The following is a 15,474-nucleotide window of genomic DNA, read 5'->3' on the forward strand; positions in this document are numbered from 1 at the left end:
TCTCCCACGTTGGCCTTTCAGTTTCTGAAATGCCCCCCAAGCTTTGCATCAGAGCCTTCCTACATGCTGTTCCTCTGTGTGGAACAATCCACCCGCCACTCTTCAGTTGGCCACCTGGCTCCTTAAAGTTGCTTAAATGACACTTTATCTGATACCTCCAGTTATGTCAAGTCCCTTAACACGCCCTCCCCAGGGTGTTCTGAAATGTCATAATTATAATTAAAATATTTAGTGTAATTCACTGTTTAATGTCCATTTTCTTCCCTTCTTAGACTGTAAGTACCAAGGGGGCAGGGGCCACAGCTCTCATTTATGAAATACCCAGCCCTAGCCCAGTGCCCAGCCCAGAGCAGTCACTCAATAAATACAGAATGAACAAATATTTGGTGAATGCTACAAAAGAGCTAAGTATGAAACACACATCAGGAGAACCTAACCCAGTTCGGGGGGACCAAGCTTTCTGGGGAAGTATCATCTCAAGCTAAGATTTGAAGGACAAGGAGGAGTCAGTCAAGTGGGGAGGACAAGGGATAGGTGGAGGAGAGAATGGTTCCTGCACAGGATAAGTAGCAAATGCAAACGTAGATTGGAGAGTTTGGAGAGCTCGGAGGCAGAAGGAACTGTAGCATGGTAAAGCTAAGAGGAAAGCGGGAGGCGGGGGAGGGAAGCCAATGAGAGACGCTGAGCCAGACCAAATCATAGAAGGCTTTGTAAACCAGGTTAAGTTTTTTTTTTTTTTAATTGAGACATAATTCACATACCATAATATTCACCCTTTTATAGTGTACAATTCAGAGTTAAGTGTTTTATGTTTTGTTTTGTTTTTGAGATGGAGTCTTGCTCTTGTTGCCCAGGCTGGAGTGCAATGGCATGATCTCGGCTCACTGCAACCTTCGCCTCCCAGGTTTAAGCAATTCTCCTGCCTCAGCCTCCCGAGTAGCTGGGATTACAGGTGTGCGCCACCACACCCGGCTAATTTTTGTATTTTTAGTAGAGACGGGGTTTCACCATGTTGGCCAGGCTGGTCTTGAACTCCTGACCTCATAATCCACCCGTGTGGGCCTCCCACAGTGCTGGGATTACAGGTGTGAGCCACTGCACCCGGCCCAGAGTTAAGGGTTTTATAGAGAGAATCACATGATCAGATTTGCATTTTCAAAAGGTGACTTGACTACAATGTCAAGAGAGAAGGAAATGAGGGAGAGAAAGTGGAGACAGAGAGACCTGCCCTAATGCAGTAGTCCAGGTGAGATCCAAAGGCAGCCAGAACTAGGTTAGTGGCAGTGGAGATCGGAGATGAAATGAAGAGAGAATTGCAGGACTTGATAATTTGGGTAGGGGTCTAAGGCAAAGGGAGGAGTCAAGGATGACACCCGTGTCTGGCCTGGATGACTAGGAGGATGGTGAGTCCACTGGCAGAAAAAGGAACTGCTGGAAGAGGACTTTGGGAAGGAAAGTGATGAATTTTTAGTTAGCTGTATGAGGTAACTCGGGCAGGCAGGCACATGTCCAGATCTTGTTGGATATATAGGACTGGATCCTGAAAGACAGCTCTGGGCTAGAGTTATAGGTGTGGGAATTATTGGCAGATAGCAGCTGTAGCCAGTCAAGGATCAGATCCCCTTAAGGACGAAGTGCAATCTACAGAGGTTTGGGGAGGAGAAAAGGACACCGCAAAGGAAGAGCTAGAGGGTGAAAGAGGCCAAGCGGGAAATGTTGCCACAGAAGCCAAAGAGAGCGCACAGAAGAGAGGGGAGCGGCCAACAGTATAAAGTGCTGCACAGAGGTCACGTAAGATGAAGACCTGAGCGACCATGGACTCAGCAAACAGCAGGTCATGGTGGCTTTGTTAGAGAAGCCAGGCTGCAGTTGGACAAGGTATGCATGGGATATTCTTAGAAGAAATCTAACTGCAGAAAGGAGGAGTGTTCTGGCTTTATAACCATGCACAGAATATTTAAATACCTTCCTTTGGATTCCATTTCTTCAACCATAAAATACAGATAATAGAAAGTAAGATGACAGTAGGGCAACAGGCAAGACCCAAGACATGGTACCCTAAAAAGATGCTACCTTATAGTGTTGTTGAGAAGATTAAATAAGGAATGGGAACCTGCCCAGCACTATAAAGAGTCCTTGGAAAAGACACTCAGAAAACCTTAGTTTTCTTTCCCATTCCTTGTGCTAGCCATTCTTTATTTAGTAATGAATCCTCCCCTCAGGATTTTGAGATTTGGCATTTTTCAGCATCCAGGTAACATCTGTCATGATTAGAAAATTACAGACCGTATCTGTGACTAACATTCAGTTTCCAACCTAACAATAGTGTTTATTCCTCCATTAGGAGAAGTTTTTGAGTCAAGTAAAATATGGTTTGTTTCATATCATGCCAGAATTGAGCTTCTTTATACAGTGATGGAAAGCAAGGGAATGGGGCCAACTACTGGGAGAAGAGTAACTAAAGTCAGTCCTTTGCTCCTAAAGGATTTTAAGGTGCTTAAGCTCGTAACTCAGGTTGTGAATCTTCTCACCTTGCAGTCATCTTAAGTGAACCTCTGAAGACAGAAGTGGCTAACAGTAAACTTGATGGTTTAGAATGCAGCTACCAATTATCGAGTACCTTATTACAGCCAGTGCTTTATGTAAGTTAGCTCACTTAAACCTCACCACAACCCTTTGAGATAGGCATTAATACACCATTTTACAGATGGAGGAGCTGAGACTTGAGGGATAAATAGCTTGCCCAGGGTCATAGTTATTAAGTGGCAGAGCTTGGATTCCAGGTGCTACCTTTCTGACACCAAAGCTCAAACTCTTCCGCTAATGAAGTGAGTGGATAACTTTATTATTGACTCTGGGATACATTTTAGGAGTTCTACAGTTTTGGAATATAGAATAAGTTGATTTTTCATGTATTAATTATATCTCATTCAGTCTGAAATAAAAATGATTCTCAGTCGAGTGCGGTGGCTCATGCCTATAATCCCAGCACTTTCGGAGGCCGAGGCGGGTGGATCACTTCAGGTCAGGAGTTCAAGACCAGCCTGGCCAACATGGTGAAACCCTGTCTCTACTAAAAATATAAAAAATTAGCTGGGTGTGGTGGTGGATGCCTGTAATCCAAGCTACTTGGAAGGCTAAGGCAGGAGAATCGCTTGAACCCGGGAGGCAGAGGTTGCAGTGAGCCGAGATCACACCACTGCATTCCAGCCCGGGTGACAGAGCAAGACTCCGTCTCCAAAAAAAAAGAAAAGAAAAAAAAATATTTTCCTTTACAGACTGGAGTGCTAGATGGTGAAAGGGCCCAAGAGCAAGTGAAGGGGTAAGAGGAAGCCAGTGTGGGTTAGCATTTCCCATGACAAATTTATAACCTAAAGGATAGTTAATCAGCTGGGAAAAGTGTGCAATTCTGCTGGAACAACTGGGGCTTGAAAACAGATGAAAAGCAAGATACTTCTAGCTGGCCAGCCAACAGAAAACTATTAAGAAATTGTTAAAAAGCAATGTCAAATGGGAAAAAGTTTGGTTTTTGCCATTTTGTATAGGATTATTCAGTTTCCATCACAGTGGTCAATCGAAGAAGATCTACAGCTGGGCATGGTGGCCCCTGTGCTTGTAACCCCAGCTACTCCAGAAGCTGAGGTGGGAGGATTGCTTGAGCCTGGGAGGCAGTTACTGCAGTGAGCTGAGATCATGCCACTGCACTCCAGCCTGGGTGACAGAGCAAGACTCTGTCTTAAAAATAAAATAAAATAAAATAAAATAAATTTTTAAAAGCAGATCTAAAAAACTTGCAGAAGGCAAAGACAACAATTACAACAATTTTAGGCTTACACCTTCCTCCTTCTGATGAAGATGATATTCCTTACTCAGTGAGAGCAAGGAAAAGGATTTAGCTAAAAGGCAGCAATAGAAGGATGAGCAGACCAGATAAAATCTTTTAATCAATTAAAAAACAAAAAAATCTTTTAATTGAAAAGATATATTGCAGTATTTGGGTTCTTTATTAGGTACTGGAGGTACAGAGAACTATTCCATAGCTCAGAAGTTGAGTTACTTCTATTTTAAAATTTATTTATCTTGGCCAGGCACGGTGGCTCACGCCTGTAATCCCAGCACTCTGGGTGGCCGAGGTGGGCAGATCACCTGAGGTCAGGAGTTCAAGACCAGCCTGGCCAACATGGTGAAACCCAGTCTCTACTAAAAAAAATACACAAAAATTAGCCCAGTGCAGTGGTGCACGCCTGTAATCCCAGCTACTCGGGAGGCTGAGGCAGGAGAATTGCTTGAACCTGGGAGGTGGAGGTTTCAGTGAGCCGAGATCGTGTCACTACACTCCAGCTTGGGGGCGACAGAGCAAGACTCCACCTCAAAAAAAAAAAAAGTTGTAGAAACGGGGTCTCACTATGTTGCCCAGGCTGATCTTGAACTCCTGGGCTCAAGTGATCCACCCACCCCAGCTTCCCAAAGTGTGGAGATTACAGGTATGAACCACCACACCCAACCAGAAATTATTTTTCTAAAAAGATGCCACACCATCACATCGAGCTAAGCACATCTAGAAACAAATTCATTATGGCCTCTTAAAGCCAGCTTCTTTCTCAATTGCTATTAACAATGTCCAATTCTTGAGCCATCACATCATCTAATTTTCTTTTTTCAGGTCTACTGTGGTCCATGAGTTTAGGCATAAATGCCCACCTCTCAATAGCTCTGACCTTGAGCAAGATATTTAACCTCCCTTTGTCTGTTTTCTCATCTGTAAAATGAGTATTAGGATACTTTCTACTTTATAAGGTTATTGAAAGGAGTGAGTGAGTTAGTACATATTAAGTACTTAGTTCCTGGACGCAGAGTAAAACTCAATAAAAGTCAGCAATCATCATCCTATTGTTCATCTTTTGTACATAAACTTTACTATTTTTGTATTTTTTTTCTATTGGTCTTTTTCTTATTGTTGATTTCTATGACATCTTTATTTCATCAAGAATACAAACACTAGCTCGCTATCTTCCTTTATACCCCCTTACTCCTGCTGTAATACAATACTGGAGTAATCCTGGAGCCAGTACCCAACCCCAGCAGCTTCTTGATCACTGAAGAAATAGGAAGTAGATCTCTGGTGGGCCAGGTCTAAAACGTTCTTCTTTCTTTTTTTTTCTTTCTTTGAGGTGGAGTCACTCTGTCGCCCAGGCTGGAGTGCAGTGGTGCAATCTTGGCTCACTGCAACCTCCGCCTCCCGAGTTCAAGCAATTCTCCTGCCTCAGCTTTCCGAGTAGCTGGGAATACAAGCACGCGCCATGATGCCTGGCTATTTTTTGTATTTTTAGTAGTGATGGGGTTTCACCACGTTGGCCAGGCTGGTCTCGAACTCCTGACCTCAAGTGATCCACCCACCTCGGCTTCCCAAAGTGCTGGGACGGCAGGCGTGAGCCACCAAGCCTGTCCTTACAATCTTCTTGTCACTCTGGAAACCCTGTCTGTAGTTCTTCTTTGGCCCTTCCAATAATTTTGTAAGCCCGGGTTTCCTGGATAAAGTATCTTTCTGAGCTAGAGTAGTTTCTGTTATCTCTGAGCTCTATTAGAGCACACAGTATTTACTGAATAAAATGGTCTGTCATAAATGGCACAAATATTTTCCTAGCTAGTCTTTTAACTTTATGTTTTCTTACACAGTAAAATTTAGTTTCATTGAGTTAAATCTATCCACGTTTTCCTTTAAAGCATCCACGTTGATGCTTGTTGTACGCTTAAGGCCTTTTTCACCCCTAAGATCAGGAAAATATTCATCCACACTTTTTATATCTCATTCTAGTTCTCTAAAAAATTTTTTGGTCTTGCTGAATTGAGCAGAATTACATTTTTTGTTTTGTTTTGTTTTTTGAGACGGAGTCTTGCTCTGTTGCCCAGGCTGGAGTGCAGTGGCACAATCTTGGCTCACTGCAACCTCCGCGTTCAAGTGATTCTCCTGCCTTAGCCTCCTGAGTAGCTGGGATTGCAGGCATGCACCACCACGCCCGGCTAATTTTTGTATTTTTAATAGAGACGGGGTTTCACCATGTCGGTCAGGCTGGTCTTGAACTCCTGACCTTGTGATCCGCCCACCTCGGCCTCCCAAAGTGCTGGGATTATAGGCCTGAGCCGCTGTGCCCGGGCAATTTTTGTTTTTAATGTCACCATTTAATCCATCTGAAAACTACTTTAGTAAATGGTAAGGATCTACCTTTTATATTTTCGCAAACAGTTTTCCATTTATCAATTATGCATCATTATTTATCAATAATCCTTTGCCCCACTGATTTAAAGTATCACCTTTGCCATATATTAAACACTTGAAGCAGTCAACAGGTATTTACAGGGTGCCTAATGTGTGCCTGGCCGTGTGCTAGACTGATTCGACAGTGGAGAAGGGTGACAGGGCCCCTCCTCTCTGGAGCCTAATGAGAAAGATAAAGGATAATATGGTAGCACATAGGAAGAGCACCTATTATAAGCTTGGCGAGTCAGGGGAGTTTAGTGCATGCCTGCTTACTGTGTGTCAAACACAGTACTAACGACCTTAAAAGGGTAATTCCATTGACTTGGTAATATTAGGGCTTCACAAAAAGACTTATATGTTGCCATTTTAGCTGAAGAAACTGAAACTCTGAGAAGTGGAAGCCGCATATGAACCCAGACCTGTCTCCCAAGCCCAGGTTCTTAAGTACCATGGCTGACCACTAATCCAGACAGCACTGCCTCTTTGAACAGGGACTGACGAGGAGGAGCCAGAGAGGCAAGGGAAAAACCAGGAATGCGAAACTACAGACGTCAAGCAAATTCTTTTTTCAAAAAGGGGGTCGTCAAGTGAAGAACTAAGAACATCCTCTGATTTTCAGCAACCAGGAGGTTGTTGGTAATTTGGTGAAAGCAGCTGTAGTGGGGGCAGAGGGCTGGAAAATGAGTAGGGAAGTAGACACTGAGGGCAGTTAATGCTTTCAAGAGGCTTGGCTGTGAATGGACACAGTGCGGTAAGGTGGCAGCTAAAGGGGTCCAGAGTATTTCTTTCAAAGATAAGGAGATTTGAGCACATTTTAATGTGACTGGGAAAGAGCAAGTGGAATCGGAAATAAAGGACTGAGTTAGAGGATCGCTGCTAACCATTAGTCCCTGAGAAGGTGGCAGGGGTGAGACTAAGAGCCCAAGTATAGGGATTAGCTTCAGACAGGACAGGAGGAGCGGATAAAAGGACAAATATGGATAGAGTTAAACATGTAGTTGAGTGTTGGAATTTCAAGGGAGTTCTCATATGATAATCTATCTCCTGGAAGTAGATAAGATTTTCTATCCATTATGATATTAAAATGAACATATGTATCCTTTTCTTTAAAATGAACTAGTGTAAGGAGAAGGTTCTGAGGAAGTCACTGTGGAGAACTAAAAGAAAGCTGACTAGGAAAAAGGATTCCTGAACAGAAACACTGGTCTGAATGGTCATGGTGTTTTCTTCAGCAGCCCTTTGCATCCTGGGTGTAAACAAGCAACCAAAGTGATACAAGGCCAGGGGTTTGCAGGAAGAAAAATAAGAAGAGGGCACCAAGATAGTGGCAGGAGCATGGTTAAAATGATAGACCATGGAACTTAAGCTGGATAGGAAAAGAGGTGAAGATGGTATAGCTGATTAGGAGAAAATGAGGAGCTAAGGGACTACATTGTCTCATGATGGGTCCAAGAACAGAGTAGAAGTAAATGAGGGGGCTAGAAGGATAGAAAGTTGTGGCCCAAGTTGGGGGTTTGAATTTAATACTTCAAAAGGAAGTCCAGAGATGGGGCCAGAAGTGGGATGGCTAGAAAGGTCTCTGGAAATAAGGGGATCAAGGGACCAAAAAGTCTGGGTGATGAATAGATGTGGATCCTAAGGTCACCCAAGATGATGGCAGGACTAAGCCAGGTGTCAGTCTTCAATGAATGAAGGAAATGTCAGGAGGTAAGTAGAAAACACTGAGGAAGAGAAGGTAAGGAGCACACAGCAAGACTGCTGCAGCCTTAAAGAAATAGGGGCTTCTTACACAAGATGAGGGAATCTGGAGACAACAGTAGAGATAAAGAATTAGCCAGGTGCAGTGGCTCACACCTGTAATCCCAGCACTTTGGGAGGCCAAGGTGGGTGGATCACTTGAGGTCAGGAGTTTGAGACCAGCCTGGCCAACATGGTGAAACCCCATCTCTACTAAAAATACAAAAATTAGCTGGGTGTGGTGGCGGGCGCCTGTAATCCTAGCTACCTAGGAGGCTGAGGCAGGAGAATCGCTTGAACCAGGAGGTGGAGGTTGCAGTGAACCAAGATTGTGCCACTACACTCCAGTCTGGGCAATAAGAGCAAAACTCCATCTCAAAAAAAAAAAAAAAAATTAGGTCGGGTGTGGTGGCTCACGCCTGTAATCCCAACACTTCAGAAGGCCACTGGTGGGAGGATCGCTTGAGGCCAAGAGTTTAAGACCAATTTGAACGACACAGCGAGATCCCATCTCTACAAAAAATTTTAAAACTATCCGGTTGTGGTGGTGTGTGCCTGTAGTCCAGCTACTTGGGAGGATGAGGGAGGAGGAAAGCTTGAGCCTAGGAGTTCGAGGCTGCAGTGAGCTGTGATCACGCCACTGCACTCCAGCCTGGGTGACAAAGCAAGACCCTGTCTCTAAAACAAAACAAAACAAAACAAAAAACCCTCCATAAGTAATATTTTAATGGTTTCTCACAATCTTTAATTGATATTTAACTTCCTCACTAAAACTGGCTTTAAAGGTGACCAAATGACAAGTACAATACTTTTCTTGGTTTGTACTGTTTTCTTTTAGAGACAGAGTCTCACTGTGTTGCCCAGGCTGCAGTGCAGTGGTGTAATCATAGCTCACTGCAGGCTCCAGCTCCTGGGCTGAGCTCTCCTCCTGCTTCAGTTTCCTGAGTAGGTAGGACTACAGGCATGAGCCACCATGCCTGGCTAATTTTTAAACTTTTTTTGTAGAGATAGTCTTGCTATGTTGCTCAGGCTGGTCTTAAACTCCTGGCCTCAAGCGATCCTCCTCTCTTGGCCTCCCAAAGTGCACTGGGATTACAGGTGTGAGTCACTGTATTGGCTGGTTTGTATTAAAAAGAAATTCAGATAGAATTAATATACCTTGTTCACCATTTTAAATTGAATTCAGGGGTTTTTAATATATTCACAAGGCTGTGCAACTATCACCATTATCCAGAATTCCAGACATTTCCATCACCCCCAAAAGAAACCCCATATCCATTAGCAGTCCCTCCCATTCTTCCCTTCCCTGAAACCTGCACAACCACTGATCTACTAGTTGCCTATTCTGGACATTTCATATAAATGGCATCAAATAATATGTGGCCTTTTATGTCTAACTTCTCTTACTTAGCATAATGTTTTCAAAGTTCATCCATCTTATAGCATGTATCAGTATTCCATTCCTTTTTACAGCTGAATAATATTCCATTGTATGGATATACTATATTTATCCGTTCATCAGTTGATGGATATTTTTGTTTGCACTTTTTGGCTATTATGAATAATGCTTCTATGAAGATTCATGCACAACTTTATGTGTGGACATATGATTCAATTATCTTGGGTGTACACTTAGTATTGAAATTGCCAGGTCATATGGTAGCTCTATATTTAACTTTTTGAGGAACTGTCAGTTTGTACTCTTCTTGATTCCCACGAAGCATCTAGTATCAATGATCATGCCTTCCTTCTGAAGCTGTCTGCTTACTCTACCATAACAACACTACCTGGTACACTTAACACTTGAACAACTTGTTTTTCTTTGGCTACTCCTCTCCCCACTCCACCCTTCAAAGTTCCCCCAAGGTTCTGACCTCTACTCTTCACTTGATATACTAAAATTCTTACCCTTTAAAGAGGTACTAACTCCTACTATAACCTATCATGAACTTACCACTCCAGCCATATGAGGTCTACATACTACCTACTAAATTCTTTCTTATCCCACCTAAACTGCCCTTTTACTTCCTCTTTGCTATACAAATCTCAGTTATTTGGGAGCTAACCTCAAATGCAACTACATATGAAAGTTATTTACTTGATTCCCCCCTCCCAACCAAGAAAGAGCTTTGCTTTCTTCTCTGAATGCTGATTTTACAGCCCATAACCATCATCACAATCATATACTGCTACTTAGGTTTTTATATCTGTTTTAAGTCTTTATCTCAAAAAATGTCCCTCCTCCCTTCACCTAGTCAATCTCTTGATCACTAAAAAATTTTCAAATTGCTTTATAAGATGTACAATGAAAAAATAATTTCTCCTTCCCAGTGGCAACTACTGTGGTTTCCTGTATATTCTTCCTGGAATATTCTATGGATATTCACATATTTTTTTCTTTCATAAATGTTACCATGTTATATATGCTCTTCTGTACTTTCCCTTTTTCCCTCTCATATTTTAATTATTCTTTAAAGTAGAACCTCACTAATGTTTTAAAAACCCTAACTACATTACATCTACTGATTGTACTTTGCTTACACATTTTTCACTTCAAAGAACCAGAGATTCATGAGGAATTATTTCTTTAGAGAAGTCATACTACTTTTTATCCCATTTGGCTCCAGTTGCTAACGTAATCAATGAAGCTACTTAATTTTGTTTACATAAATAATAAATACTTTCTCATTGCAAAAATTCAGAATTATCAATGAAGCAAACAATCCCCCTTGACTATTTTTTCCTGAAAGTAACCAATGTTACCAGTTTGGTATGTACACTTCCAGCATTTTTGAAAGCATTTAAATCCAAATAAATGTATCAGTAAAAATATTATTGTTTTAATTTCTTTAAACATAAACTAAATGATGTCATAACATATATTTTTTTTTTTACAATTTGCTTGTTTCCATTCAACAATATATTAACCATGTCTCTACATACAGAAGTAACTCATTTTTCTTTTTTCTTTTTCTTTTCTTTTTAATGGCCTGCGACACAGCCCCAGGAAATCCTGAGAACATGTGCCCCAGTAACTCCTTTTTCTTAACTGCTGTGTAGTTTGTTTAGCTATTCCTTACTGTTGGAGATTTAGGGTGTTTCCAGTTTTTTGCTGTTACAAACAGTGTTGTAATGAATAGCTCTGTAATGTCACCCTATGCATAAGTATGGTGATTGTTTCTCTATAATAAATGGTGAGAAGTGGAACTCTGTGTCAAAAAACACTAAGTTTATAAGTATAACAGATACTATTAAATTGGCCTTGCTAGTTTTGTGGTATAGTTGTTATAGTTAATAACAGTAATATATGTGACCATCAGTTTCACATATTAGTGTCCTTTAAAACTCTAGGACATCTCATTGACTTAAAACTCATGTAGTATATAGTAGAAGAACACTAGATTGGAAACCGAAAGATAAAAGTTCAAGTCCTGGTTCTGTCTCTAACTACTAACTTGATCTTAGGTAATCCTTTCAATATCTAGGCCCCAGTTTCTATACCTATAAAATTAGATTAAAGTGATATTTTCTAAAATATGTACCTATATTATTAGTAGCATGCAAGATGCTTTTACTTTTATTGATTTTTATTTTAACAATATTGCATTTTAAATTAGAAAGAAAAACATAATTACAGTATCAAATTAAAGATTTATGAATATTATTTCTAGCAATATAAAATTTACCTTTTAAAGAACATTCATTTAAGTTAAAGAAAGGTGAGTGATTTAAAGAAAAATAGTATGCATATAATGGTATAGCTGATATATAGATATGGCAAATCATGAATATGATATATGAAAGACTGAAGTTTCCTCCTTGATAAAATCAAGAACAGGTTAGATTAAAGCAGTAAATCCTAGACTTTTAGATTTTAATGATCAATAAAATGTAAAAAAAAAAAAAGTTAGTGATCAACATGGGGTTGCTGACTTTTCATTGTGCTGAGTAAGGACATTAAGAACAACAAAATTCATAATCTCAGCACTGTGGGAGGCCGAGGCAGGTGGATCACCTGAGGTCAGGAGCTCGAGACCAGCCTGGCCAACATGGTAAAACCCCGCCTCTGCTAGAAATCCAAAAAATTAGCCGGGTGTGGTGGTGGCACGCGCCTGTAATCCCAGCTACTCGGGAGGCTGAGGCAGGAGAATGGCTGAAACCCGGGAGGCAGAGGTTGCAGTGAGCTGAGATCGCGCCATTGCACTACAGTCTGGGCAACAAGGACGAAACTACGTCTCATAAAAAGATATTTAAAATTATTTAAAATGTTGTATAATTATAAAAGAAGTACATGTTGAAAATTTTCAGATTGTACAGTAAGTATAAAAAGTCATTTTCTTATTCTTTTTCTCCCCCTTCCCCACTAAAATCTACTCACATTCTGCCATACAGATCTATCTCAGCTTTAGAAAGGAAGTTTTTAACATTATAAATATGTATATGTGTATATATGTTTAATAATATGTAACATAATTTATAACAAAATATAAGCATATATACATATATTTATCCTATATAAATATACTGTATACTATATTTATTCTATGTAAAAATATATATCAGAAATATATCCTCTCAGAATAAAGGACAGACTTTTCCAGGAAAGGACATGTGGCAACCTTTCTTAGCCATTTGAGAACCACTGATTTATAAGACCTTCCATCTCTAAAATACTATGATTAGGTCTAGACTATCCTGAGTATTTACATGCCTTTCATTATTATCACTGACCTACATATTTCAAAAGACAATTAGGAATCTCTTTAACATATCCTTGGGTAGAAAATCATAGATTGCAAGTGTTTTTTCAGTCTTTTACTCTGCTTGTTGTATGAGTACATGTCTGTGCTCTATCACTGATTATCACTGGTTCCCTACATCAGAGTTTTAACCTGGGGTCCAAGACTTCAGGGTATTCGTAACACCGTGAAAACATATGTGACATTTTGTGTGTATTTTTTTTTCTGGAGAAAGTTTCTAACTTTCTACGATCCTAAAAGGTTAGAAATTATTGCTTTAGATATGTTTCTTGCTTTTGCGTTAAATAAATAATCTTATTCTTGGCTTGAGAGTCCCTTAAAAATTTTTCTTCATTTGCATTTCACAGCTGAATATTTGAGTTCTTTGTTCTCACCTTAATAGTCCTCTCATTAAAACCAAAAAATATTCTCCTCTACCCATTAATCATAAGGAATTTAAATTTTTTATTTAATTTTTATTTTTTGAAGTACTGAAAGACAGAAGAAGGCAGAGACTGATGCCCCACAATGAAAGTGACAGGCAGGGAGACAAGCAGCTAGACAGTGAGACACACAGGCATAGATAAAAGGCCTAACGACAGAGAGACTACACAGGCAAAAGAAATATAGAGAAACCTGGAAACACAGAAGGAGAGACACAAGAACTGAGCAGACAGAGAAGAAGGATGGCAGAAAAATAGGCTGGCAGGGAGGGAATGGAGATTGACTGACAGAGAAGGCAGGCAAAATCACCAAAAGGGATGCAGACAGGCAAACAGAGAGAGAAAGAGAGAAGAAGGGAAGACAGATAAAGGAAGAAAAAATAAGGTAAGAAGGAAGACAAAGTGATAATGGTGTTTTATACAACATAGTGCTTTATAATTTATAAAGTGCTATCACATACATTACTGCAGGCAGACAGGGAGAATCCAGCAGACAGATGGGGTGATGGAAGGATACAGGCCAATCAGACAGAAGAGAGGGGAGAGGGCCAATCAGAAAAAGAGGCTAGAATAGAGATCAAGACAGACAGATAAGAAGAAAGAACCAAGAAAAGAGAAGTAAGAGAGGGAAAGAGGGAAAGAGTGGAGAGACACAAAGATAGAGGCTGAAACAGTTAAACTCAGGAAAACAGGCAGTAAAAAAGCAGAAATGAAAGAACAGTGCATTGTGTGTAGAAGTTTTATTATCATCTTTTTCAAAGAGACCTGGTTAGAGGTTGTGTCTTTGTCTCCTTCAAAGAGTTATAAAATGTCTCTAAGGTGGCATGTGAGTGGAGCCAGAAGGCCGGATGAAAAAGGAAAAAAGTTTTAATCAGGAGAAAGCTTTTTAGACTAGGAGGAAGACAAACTTCTTAGGCCTAGGTCGACAACCTAAAGGATCTGGATTCACATGACCTTACAGAATTCATATAGACTAAGTGAGAAAGCAGGGCAGTCCTCTACCTACTCTGTGTGCATGTAAGCTCAGCTTACTGTTACTTATTAACAGTGCCTATATTTATAGGGTACTTTTTAGTACTACCGGTGCTTTCATGCCTTCTCCAATACACATTTCAGTGATGAAGCGACCAACAAAGATGTCTTGCTGGCATCAGACCACTTACCATGCAGAGCAGACTACATTTGGAGAGAGTAAAGCCTTCCTGAGCACTCCTCAAGTACTGGTAGTGAACGCATGCAACCAGTAACTAGTCAATCCAAAAGACAAGTGCTTTGGGTAACACTTGGTAGAATCAAAAAGACCAGAGATGGCAAGCCCAGCCAAGTTAGTTAGGAGTACTGACAGACTGACAGAGGAAGGAGCATCCAGAAAAACTGGAAGAAAAGTAGGGAGGAGTACAGCAAAACACAAGCAAAAGCAAGCAAGCAAAAAGACTTGTATATGTGTAGACTTTTCTCTGGAGCAGTATCCAGGAAATGTGAAACAGTGGCTGCTTCTGAGGAGAGGAACTCCAGGACTAGGGGAGAAGGATGGGAGACAGGTTTACTTTTCACAGTACACTTTCTGTACTTTTAAAATGTTGTACCATAAGTATGTACTACCTATTTAGAAGTTAACTGGGAAAAAGAAACAAAAGAAGAGAGAAAAGCAAGAAGAGATGTGGACAGCAAGAGCCTGCCAAGCAGACAGCAAAAAGGCAGGAAGGCAGCGAGAGACTGGGAAAATGGCAAAAAGACTGAGACAGGCAGACTGTCTGAGGAACCAGAAAGACAGAAAAAGAGATAAGTGAAATAAAGGCAAACGTGAGAGAAGGCAGGGTAGGGGATGTGGCAAGAAGTTAGATAAGACTTTGAGGCAAAGGGGTTACTGAGAGGTTTAGGGGAGAGAGACTATCCTCATTGATGGATGTTGGCAGAGAAGAAGCAAAGGAAGAAAAAGCTGGTAAGTATGAAGACTAAAGAGAGAAAAGCCTGAAACGGTGGGATAGCAGCAAACAGGGTAGACAGGCAAGAGAGATCTAAAGGGAGGCAAGGGAAAAGGAGGAACTTAACAGGCACAAATAAGAGAAGGAACAAGCAGAAGGGCAAGAGAAGAGGCAAACCAAGATGGGGAGCCGTGGCAGGGCCTGGAAGGTAGACAAACCGAGAGATGCAGGCTAAAAAAGTGATAGAGACAGGCAGGCGGGGAGACAGATGGCTAGAGAGAGAGTGGTGGGCAAACAGCCAGAGAAGCAGACAGACAACCAGAGAGGAAAAAGAGGCTGCCAGCCAGTCAGGGAGGAGCAGACAGGCAGGC

General features: G+C 41.0%; 1 long non-coding RNA gene across 2 annotated transcripts in view; it reads right to left on the bottom strand.

Moving 5' to 3' along the window:
- LOC129137655 (uncharacterized) overlaps window positions 1-15,474 on the bottom strand; it is an 18,808-nt gene continuing 3,334 nt past the window's right edge. Inside the window, exon 3 of one of the 2 annotated variants that reach the window (XR_008540369.2) lies at window positions 1-24. This is a non-coding gene — a long non-coding RNA (uncharacterized LOC129137655). Of the gene's footprint in view, window positions 25-8,984; window positions 9,114-15,474 lie in introns of those variants that run through there. The other variant, XR_008540367.2, reaches the window with a different exon arrangement.

This window comes from Pan troglodytes, chromosome 19 (assembly GCF_028858775.2).
Source record: "Pan troglodytes isolate AG18354 chromosome 19, NHGRI_mPanTro3-v2.0_pri, whole genome shotgun sequence".
Classification (NCBI taxonomy): Eukaryota; Metazoa; Chordata; class Mammalia; order Primates; family Hominidae; genus Pan; species Pan troglodytes.